The sequence below is a fragment of the Anomaloglossus baeobatrachus genome, unplaced genomic scaffold (assembly GCF_048569485.1).
Source record: "Anomaloglossus baeobatrachus isolate aAnoBae1 unplaced genomic scaffold, aAnoBae1.hap1 Scaffold_176, whole genome shotgun sequence".
In the NCBI taxonomy this organism is placed as follows: domain Eukaryota; kingdom Metazoa; phylum Chordata; class Amphibia; order Anura; family Aromobatidae; genus Anomaloglossus; species Anomaloglossus baeobatrachus.
Window position 1 is genome coordinate 186,654 of NW_027441946.1, and position 11,113 is coordinate 197,766.

The 11,113-nt window shown below is 47.8% G+C and overlaps 1 pseudogene; it reads left to right on the forward strand.

Annotated features, from left to right (window-relative positions):
- The first annotated feature begins 2,011 nt into the window (after positions 1-2,011).
- On the forward strand, positions 2,012-2,218 carry LOC142260744 (U2 spliceosomal RNA; annotated as a pseudogene).
- Positions 2,219-11,113: the final 8,895 nt, after the last annotated feature.

Consider the following 11,113-nt stretch of genomic DNA (forward strand, 5'->3'; position numbering starts at 1 on the left):
CGGAAATCTTCAAGGACTTCTGCAGCTTTTACCGATGCAGGAAGATGCGCACTACACCCTACCATGCTCAAACCAATGGTTATCAACCTGCTCAGGACTTTACCCCATATTCCAGATGTGGCCTTACAAGTGATTTATAGAGGGTTAACAATACGTTGGGATCACCGGATCTAATCTCCCTTTTTATACACCCTAAAATCTTGTTTGCTTTAGAATAAACAATAACATCATAAAGGTATAGCAGTACCGTTTCAAAGTTTCGGTGTCCCAAGCAGCATTCCATCAGCCTCTGGAAGGTTCCTGGCAAATTGCACAGCTCGAAGGGCATGCTTTTGAACTCGCAGAGACCCATCGGGGTGGCAAAGGCGGTCTTCTCCCGGTCTGCCTCAGCAACGGACACTTGCCAATAGCGACTAGTGAGATCAAGGGTAGAAAAATAATTTGCAGTTCTCAATGCAGCTAGCTATTCCTCAATACAGGGGAGTGGTGCTGTCCTTCTTCTTTAACAGGACCAACGGAGCTGCCCAGAGGCTACAACTGTCACGGATAACCCCAGCCTCCTTCATGTTGCTCAACATGTCCTTGGTACACTGGTAATGTGCAGGTAGTTTTGGCTTATATCTCTCTTTGATGGGTGGGTGTGCACTTGTGGGGATGTAGTGTTTGACCCCTTTTATTCTTCAAAAGTCTAGCGGATGTTTGCTGAAGACTTGCTCGTATTCTTGCACTAGCCTGTAGACCCCCTTCTTGTGATGTGAAGGTGTGGAGTCAGTGCCTACGTGTAATTCCTTACACCACTCCTCTGGCTGACTTGGTGAGCTGTCACTGAATGGGTGGGCTGAAGCAATGGTGGATGCTGCTGTTTGGATAGCATGTGTATCTACTGAGAACAGCTTATCAATGGTGGCAAATCGGAGCAGCTTAATCTCTTGCTCTCCGCAGTTCAACACTCTCATGGGCACTCTTCCCTTCCATATTAATGAATAAAACTATGATGTAAATAGCATATAGATACCCCACAAATGCAGATAAAAGTAGGTTATGGGAAAAGGGGGAAGAGAGAAACAGGAAAATAGTGGAATAAAGTATACCTTCCAGGTGGGAGAGGAAATGGCAGCACAGCCAGTGGAGGTGAAGCAAGGGGAGCCTGCAACTAAAGAGTTGAGAGCGTTATCACATGGTGACTGAGCCTGATTGTAACGGGAGCATAGAGGTGCCGATCCTGTCTTACCTGCGTTGGTGTAGAAGTGGGTGTCCTGTGGTGGAGTCAGCTGTGTGCAGTGGTGGCCGTGGGTTCTTTTATGTGCGACCGTAGTAATAGCTGCGCCCACTTCCTGTATGGGAGTGGAATGCAGTGAGGCTAATGGAACGCACGCCTGCGCATTTGTGTTTAACGTCGCGCATGTGCAGAACGGAGAAAAGGCTGCGCTCACTTCCTAATGAAAGGGAGTGAGACGCAGCTGGGAAGGGAAGGGAAAAGATTAGGGTTTGGGGATGATGAAAGGGCTTTCTACGGGCAAGGATGGCAAAGGGTGGCAGTGACGGAAAGTCAGGCAGCCTGTCCTGTCCTGTCCTGTCCGTCCGTCTTTTTGTATCATGAATTGGAAAGACTGCAAGGGGGAGGGGAGGTGCTTGGAGGAGGAGGAGTTATTCAGATTAATTGCAGTGGGCGGCGGCTGCAAAAAGCATCATTCTTCTTGTTTTTGCTCTGCAAAACAGCCTTTTCAAGGGTTGGCTTGGGTGACAAAATGTCTTCTGTAGGCGTGGGTTTGTCTCCCTCTCCCTAAGATGTGTCCGGTATAGGCCAGGGTGCCACTCAAGGCCGTAACCAATTCGGGTTATAGCTTCTCGGCCTTTTGGCTAAGATCAAGTGTAGTTTCGGAGGACGCTACCTTGGTCGGTACTGGAAGGTGCCTGGGATTGCACGTCTGCCGGCCTTGAGGAAGTGTGTGCGCCTTCTGGTGACACATAGCCCTCTTGTGCCTGGACGGTTCCCAGGCAACGGGAGGCGATCACCTTTGTTATTTTGAAGTCCTACTGATAAACAGAAAAAAAAAAAAATTAAATCTGTTCTTATCAGTTTAATATCTGATACGTCCCCTCTCTGGGGACCATATATTAAATGGATTTTTAGAACAAGGAGATGGAAAAAATCTTGCTCTGTCCACTCCACGCATTGACCTGGTATTGCAGTACCTCCAGGACCGGTGCACCCCTTCTTAACCCAGTTTCCAAAAGCAGAACTCAATTCACCTGATTCAAATGAGCCCCATTAGTGAATTGAAAGAAAGCAAAAACTTTATATGCACCTCAATTTGGCCAATTCACTTTTCACACTTTCACCCTTTTTTTTATCTTTCACACCTTTTACTTGCTTTATTGATGCAAAAGCTGTGCCAAATAGCAAACTCATCTCCACTCAACTTGACCAACTCTGCTATGTCCCGTGCAGTATCTTATTCTCAGTCTTATCTAGATCATTTGCAATTGAATAGAATAGATCCCTTTTGGACACATTGGATTCAGCTGCTGCAGTGACTGCAGGTGTTAGAAGATGCAGACTTGGCATCAGGTGCTGTCTATCAGATTCCACTCCAATTAAAGCTTCCATTGTTTTTCGGTGTTTTCTTTGAGCAATGATGATGTCTTTAGTGATCTGTTGGCTCCCTCTCCTGGAGGAAGAGTTTGCTTGCTCTTGGACTTTCAAAAAGAGAGGTCATGATAGACATTTAGCTTCTGAGCCCAATTGGGGACAGTCATGGGTGATGAATGTTTTGCAACCTGCTGCGAAGCCTGATACCGCAATATAAGGAACGTCAAATACTAAGAATGGGCGGCCTATGAAAGAATTAGTACTTTCATTAAGCATACTTAAACGGCTAATTGGGAATAGACAAACTGTAAAAAGCCCTCTGAGAAAGCCCCTCTCTAACCTTTGTTAGTAAGCTTTTCTGTAGTCTGCCTGTTGATGTATTTTCCGTTTGAACAGTGCACAACATGAAGTGACGGAACACTGGCTTGTCACAATGTCCCCCGCTGACATCACGATAGCGCTGCTGCCTAGAAAGCCAGCTGCGCAGCAGAAGTTGCTCTTTGGGTGGGATGGTGGGCTAATGTATCTATTCCTGCTTGGTGTGAGTTTGACATGATCTAGAGCAACGAGTTCCAGCGGCTAGCGGTTGATTATTGGCTGTAATGGGGCTTTCTGGCTGGTGCCAGCCTTTCTTCTTAGCACACAGGAACCACAATCCCTACACCATGCTTCGATGGATTCTCTCATCCCAGCCCAGTAAAACTACATATTTCACACAGTTATAAGCAGCCCATGGGCATTCACCTGGATTAAAACCCATAACAGCTCATAGACCAAACAATCAATCTACCACTGGACCAAAGACAGGAAGCTAAATCCACTGCCTGCGGTAACTAACTTAATCCTATAGTCTACTCACACAACAAACCCAAGAGAAAGGAAAAAAACATGGCTTCGATTATCCATCCAATGAAAACGCATAACCATTGTGAGCCATTGGACAATGCAATTGCACACATGGTGACATGGTGCACGGCCCAATGAATCAAGTCTGTACTTCATATTCACGGTTTAAGCCCTTGGGTTCTAATGTGTCCAGAGTACATATCCAGAAAGATTCCCTTTCTTTGTGCTAAGCACAAGTCAACAATACGTTGTAAGCAGATTCTATTACCAGTCCCACACCATTTTGTGACGCATAATCGCACAGTGGCCCAATTAAGATTCCAAGTCATCGAACATGTCCCAGCCATACGCAGAGGAGGCGATAGAATTAGGAAGCTCAAAGAAAGGGAATCTTTCTGGATATATACTCTGGGCACGTTGGAACCCAAGGGCTTAAACCATGAATATGAAGAACCGACTTGATTCATTGGGCCGTGCACATTTTTTCTAACGCCCGGTTCTTTTTCGTGTTCACACTATATATGGTTCCAGTATGTATGGAGTTCCATTCTTCCTTGTTTTTTATTTGTCATGTTTGTCTGATTACCTTGTCTAACAGTTTTTTCTCCCCTTTCTTTACCTTCCAGGTTCCCATAGTCACGTGAAATATCCCTGTTGCACTTGATTACGGCTCACTATTCACTATAGGATGTCTTATATCTAACATCACACTCTCACCCATCAGCACTCTATAGGTTTGTATAAGGTATGCGCTTACACATCCGGTCCTCCATAGGTATTTCCACTTATGTAGCACTATCCCTATGATCACTCATAACTCATACCCTTGTAGTCAATTACAGCCTCCTCTCTCCCCTCTCCCCTTCTCCCTTTCCATCTATAATTTTGCCAGTACAATATTAGTTTACATTAGGCACACACTCACATATTCCTTTCCTTAGTGACTTATTGTAATTCACATTCGCATACAATTCTCTATGCCTGCCCCATTACTACATTCATACCTACTTGACCCTATCCTGATACCCCTTGTCTCACCTTGTTGGTCCCTACACCTGTTATCATCTCCTTTCCTGTGTCTGTCTTGTCACACAACACATTTTAGCATATCCCTTGTGCTCCTTATTACCTGTCCTGCCTATTAGAATTATGTCCATTATGTCCATGCATGGCCCAATGAATCAAGTCTGTACTTCATATTCATGGTTTAAGCCTTTGGGTTCCAATGTGCCCAGAGTATATATCCAGAAAGATTCCCTTTCTTTGAGCTTCCTAATTCTATTGCCTCCTCTACGTATGGCTTGGACATGTTCGATGACTTGGAATCTTAATTGGATCACTGTGTGATTATGCGTCACAAAATGGTGTGGGACTGGTAATAGAATCTGCTTACAATGTATTGTTGACTTGTGTTTAGCTCAAAGAAAGAGAATCTTTCTGGATATGTACTCTGGGCACATTAGAACCCAAGGGCTTAAACCGTGAATATGAAGTAAAGACTTGATTCATTGGGCCGTGCACCATGTCACCATGTGTCCAATTGCATTGTCCAATGGCTCACAATGGTTATGCGTTTTCATTGGATGGATAATCGAAGCCATGTTATTTTCCTTTCTGTTGGGTTTGTTGTGTGAGTAGCCTATAGGATTAAGTTGGTTACCGCAGGCAGTGGATTTAACTTCCTGTCTTTGGTCCAGTGGTAGATGGATTGTCTGGTCTATGAGCTGTTATTGGTTTGAATGCAGGTGAATGCCCATGGGCTGCTTATGACTGTGTAAAATATGTAGTTTTACTGGGCTGGGATGAGAGAATCCATTGAAGCATGGTGTAGGGATTGTGGTTCCTGTGTGCTAAGAAGAGAGGCTGGCACCAGCCAGAAAGCCCCATTGCAGCCAATAATCACTTAATAACTTTTTCAACTTGTCATCATATGGGAGGCCTTCCATTCCTTGTAGTAGTCTAGTTGCCCACCTTTGAACTGACTCTAACTTCTGAATGTCCTTTTTAAAATGTGGAGCCCAAAACTGGTTCCCATATTCCAGATGTAGCCTTACAAGTGATTTATAGAGGTTGATCATCTTTACTTATCATTTAAAACTTTCAAACTGGTACACTCAACACATAAAGCCCCCCCCTTTTAAAGAGTAGTTTCCCTGTACCTAAGTGGGGGTCTACCTAGGTTGGAGCGAGTGGACCTTCGGGGTCCGGTGTCAGTGGTGACAGGCAGTGGGGCAGAGGGAACAGTCAGTTCCTCCTCCCTGCTATCATGTGGGGCAGGCGGAGGCGTAGGGGAGCTGGGTACAGGTACATCCCTGGGCACTGGCTCGCGGTTAACCGTTTCCATCATTTCTTCATCCACGGGTTGTGGGAACAGTATCACTGGAAGGATCACCGCACCGTTCTGTGTAGGCCAGTCTGCTGGAAAATCACCCATCATGGTGTGGATTACCTCTTTTTCCTTCTCCACTGGACTGGGAACTGGAGCCTCATCCGCTACTCTCAATGCTGGTGGGCACTTCTTCAGGTGGTCTCGGGAAACCGTGGCCAAAGTCCCCCCCTGGTCACGGCTGATCTGGTAGGCCTTCCCATTCTCCCATCCTGTGGGCTGGACTACATACGGGGTTTTTTCCCATTGATCATCCAGCTTGTGGGCCCTTCTTTTCCGCTTCAGCACTACATCCCCAGGTTGGAAGGAACCGGCAGGCGCCTTCTTGTTGAAGCACTGCTCCTGTTGTCCCCGACTCCGGCACAAGTTCTTTTCAACATACTCCTGGACCTGTCGGTACTGTGTCCTCCGCCGAGTGTCCCATTCAGCTGTCGACAGGAGTGCTTCTGAAGCTTCCAAGCCCATTTCCAGATCCACTGGTAGCCGGCCGGGACGAGCTCTCATCAGGTATGCTGGAGTGCATTTCGTAGAGCTGGAAGGGATGTTGTTGTACATATCGACCAGGTCAGGTAGCTTCTCCAGCCACAGGTTCCGCTCTTCCAGTGGTAACGTCTTGAGGAGGCCCAGGACCAAGTGGTTCATCTTTTCACAAATGCCATTGGTTTGGGCGTGGTAAGGCGTGGTCCGGATTTTCTTGCAGCCGTACAACTGGCAGAATTCCTGGAATACCTCTGCTTCAAAGGCCGGACCCTGGTCGGTAAGCACCCTCTCCGGGTACCAATGCGGTCAACAGAAATAAGCCTGGAAAGCCTTAGCAGCGGTGCGGCCGGTTAAGTCCTTAACTGGGACAACCACCAGGAACCTCGAGTAGTGGTCTACGATGGTCAGAGCGTAGGTGTACCCACTTCGGCTGGGGGTGAGCTTTACATGGTCAAGGGGAACCAGCTCCAGCGGTTGGTGTGTAATGATCGGGTGTAGGGGTGCCTTCTGGCTGGCCTCGTCCTTCCTTCTCAATGCGCAAGGGCCACATTCTCGGCACCAGGCCTCCACAGATTCCCGCATTCCACTCCAATAGAACCGCTCTCTTAACAACATCTCTAGCTTCTTCCACCCGAAGTGCACTGCACCATCATGGTATGCTTGCAGGACGGTGGGCACTTTAGCCTGGGGAATCACCAGCTGGCGGATCTTCTCGTGAGTCTTTGGATTAATCAGCTCGCGATACAACTTCCCCTGGTGTAGGTATAGCCGGGTCCGTTCTTGCCACAGACGTTGGGCTTCGGCAGGGGCAGCAGGGTCTATCCCAGCAGAACCCTGTTCCACTAGAGTCTTGACCAGGCGGACAGCAGGTGCCTGGTCCTGAGCTTCCTGCCAGTCCTGTCGGGGCAGCGGATCCAGGTTCACCCGTTGTTGGTAGACGTGCACCTTCTCAGTGAATGGCCGGTGAAATGCAGGCAACTCGATCTCTTCGAGGTCATCATCCTCTGGCCCCTCTTCCGACAGGTGGGGCATCCGGGAGAGTGCATTGGCATTGACGTTGGTACGGCCGGCCCGGTACTTGATGGTGAAATCGTAGTTGGCTAACCTGGTCACCCACCGCTGCTCCAACGCGCCCAGCTTGGCCGTATCTAGATGGGTCAGCAGGTTATTGTCTGTGTACGCGGTGAACTTGGCTGCTGCCAGGTAATGGCGGAAACGCTCGGTGATAGCCCACACCAGTGCCAAGAGCTCAAGCTTGAAGGAGATGTAGTTCTCAGGGTTCCTCTCAGTCGGTCGGAGTTTTCGGCTAGCATAAGCTATTACCTTTTCCCTTCTGTCTTGGACCTGGGATAGAACAGCCCCCAAGCCCACATTGCTGGCGTCGGTGTAGAGGATGAATGGGCGGCTGTAGTCAGGGTACGCTAGGATTTCCTCTCCGGTCAGGGCTGTTCTCAGCTGGCGGAAGGATTCCTCATGCTTTTCTTCCCACACCAATGGGGCTACTAGGGATCTACCACCCTTGGTCTGTCCTACGAGGAGGTCTTGCATGGGGGCAGCCATCTTTGTGTACCCCTTAATGAAGCGACGGTAATATCCCACCAGGCCCAGAAACTGCCTCACTTCCCTCACTGTGGTCGGTCTCGGCCAGTCTTGGATGGCGGTGATCTTCTCGGGGTTGGGGGCGACACCTTCCGCACCAACCACATGTCCTAGGTACTGCACTCTGGGTTTCAGCAGATGACACTTTGAGGGCTTCAACTTCATCCCATACTTGGCAAGGGACGCGAACACCTCGGCTAGGTGCTCCAGGTGGGCTTCATACGTCTGTGAGTACACAATCACATCATCCAAGTACAGCAAAACGGTCCCATAGGCAGTCTTCTCTCGGTCTTCCGGTGCCACGGCCACCTGCCAGTACCCGCTGGTGAGGTCAAGGGTGGAGAAGTAGTTAGCGGTTCTCAGCGAGGCCAGGGACTCTTTGATGCGGGGCAGAGGGTAAGCATCCTTATGCGTTATCTGGTTAATCTTCCGGTAATCCACACACATCCGCATGGTGCCATCCTTCTTCTTAACCAGCACCAACGGAGCGGCCCAGGGACTACAGCTGTCCCTAATAACCTCTGCCTCCTTCATGTTCCTCAACATGTCTTTGGCGCATTGGTAGTGCGCAGGGGGAATAGGCCTGTATCTCTCTTTAATAGGGGAGTGTGTACCGGTAGGGATGTGGTGTTGAACCCCTTTAATCTGCCCAAAATCTAGAGGGTGCTTGCTAAAAACCCGCTCATACTCCTGTACCACCCGGTATACCCCTTCCTTGTGGTGTATGGGGGTATCATCAGTGCCGACATGTAGCTCTCGATACCACTCGCCTAACTCCCCCAGGGATGAGTGGGAACCGGCAGCAGGCGGTGTGACCGGGGGAACGGCTTCATGGATCGTGTGGGGATCTAGAGTGAACAATTTGGCAAGGGTAGCGTACCGGGTGGTGCATGAATGCACACATATTGGTTTTATAATCTTATTGTATTACTTTATATTCTTATTTCACTTGTGCATATCTCCACCATAATCCTGGCTAAGAAATATAGCTTTTTTTGGGGTACACAGGTAGTAAGGTCTTCTTTCTATTTCTTTAGGGGTGATATAGCCTGGTGGAACTCTAGACCTCTAACATTATATATGCACCCTTTTTCTTTATGGTTCTTGGACACCTTATAACATTCTTCCATACATATATATCTTTCTCATAAATTATAAATAATTAGGCATTTTTATATATTTTATTTACATTTTCATAAATAACTTTTTACAAAGCATGGGGGACATTCTCACATACATATAATTTTCATGTACGCATTCTGAAAATTTACGCATAAACCGTACACACTCCTTTTTGTAACAATTTCTATAACTCATTCGCTGAACTCTCATCCCGGATATTCATTCTTACACCGAATTTCCTGTTATAACACAACATTCATGATTTTTATTCAATTTATTTTTATTTTTTAGGTTTATTAGTAGTGATGAGCGAGTACTAAAAAGCTCGGGTGCTCGAAGCTCGGGCCGAGCCTCCCAAGATACTCGTGTACTCGGCCCGAGCACCGAGCCCAATGTTATCCTATGGGAGACCCGAGTATTTTTGTGAAATGACCACCGGCAGCATGTAGAAACCCTAAAAATGGCACAAAAGTCTCCGAAGAGTGCTCAAATGACATGGCAACAGCATGGGGAAGACCCCTTGAAGCATTTATCACTCAAAAGTCACAGCTGTGAATAATTTTGTCCACGTTTTACGCCATTTTTACGGACTCACCAGAAAACCTTCCAAAATGACACCAAAATGATTTTTCATAGCGGAAATGTTAAGGGCACATACCCAATAGTGAGATAGAGCTAATGTATGTTACTTTTTGAGATCAATACATGAAAGATTTTACGTAAAACATTGTGTGGCACTCCGATGTCCCTGAGAAGAGACGTACATAAAGGCCTCTGAGTCTAATGTGCCCATTTTGAGGAACTGAGTCTTTGTAGTATTTTCCTTTGCCAGGGCAGTCCAAAATTGTGAGGTTCACCAATGCCCCTGCATACAGACGTGCATGATGGCCTGTAAACCTGAAGTGCCCATTGTAAGGAAGTGGGTCTATTGTAGTATAGCCCTTAGGCAGGGCAGCCAAAAATTGGGAGGCTCCACGTTGTCCCTGGATAGAGACGTGCATGAGGGCCTCAAAACATTAAGTGTCCAGTGTCAGGAAGTGGGTGTATTATAGTATAGCCCTTAGGCAGGGCAGCCAAAAATTGGGAGGCTCTACGTTGTCCCTGGATAGAGACGTGCATGAGGGCCTGTAAACCTGAAGTGCCCATTGGAAGGAAGTGGGTCTTTTGTAGTATAGCCCTTTGGCAGGGCAGCCAAAAATTGGGAGGCTCCACGTTGTCCCTGGATAGAGACGTGCATGAGGGCCTGTAAACCTGAAGTGCCCATTGGAAGGAAGTGGGTCTTTTGTAGTATAGCCCTTTGGCAGGGCAGCCAAAAATTGGGAGGCTCCACGTTGTCCCTGGATAGAGACATGCATGAGGGCCTCAAAACATTAAGTGTCCATTGTCAGGAAGTGGGTGTATTATAGTATAGCCCTTAGGCAGGGCAGCCAAAAATTGGGAGGCTCCACGTTGTCCCTGGATAGAGACGTGCATGAGGGCCTGTAAACCTGAAGTGCCCATTGGAAGGAAGTGGGTCTTTTGTAGTATAGCCCTTTGGCAGGGCAGCCAAAAATTGGGAGGCTCCACGTTGTCCCTGGATAGAGACGTGCATGAGGGCCTCAAAACATTAAGTGTCCATTGTCAGGAAGTGGGTCTTTTGTAGTATAGCCCTTTGGCAGGGCAGCCAAAAATTGGGAGGCTCCACGTTGTCCCTGGATAGAGACGTGCATGAGGGCCTCAAAACATTAAGTGTCCATTGTCAGGAAGTGGGTGTATTATAGTATAGCCCTTAGGCAGGGCAGCCAAAAATTGGGAGGCTCCACGTTGTCCCTGGATAGAGACGTGCATGAGGGCCTCAAAACATTAAGTGTCCATTGTCAGGAAGTGGGTCTTTTGTAGTATAGCCCTTTGGCAGGGCAGCCAAAAATTGGGAGGCTCCACGTTGTCCCTGGATAGGGACGTGCATGAGGGCCTCAAAACATTAAGTGTCCATTGTCAGGAAGTGGGTGTATTATAGTATAGCCCTTTGGCAGGGCAGCCAAAAATTGGGAGGCTCCACGTTGTCCCTGCATAGAGACGTGCATGAGGGCCTCAAAACATTGTTCCCA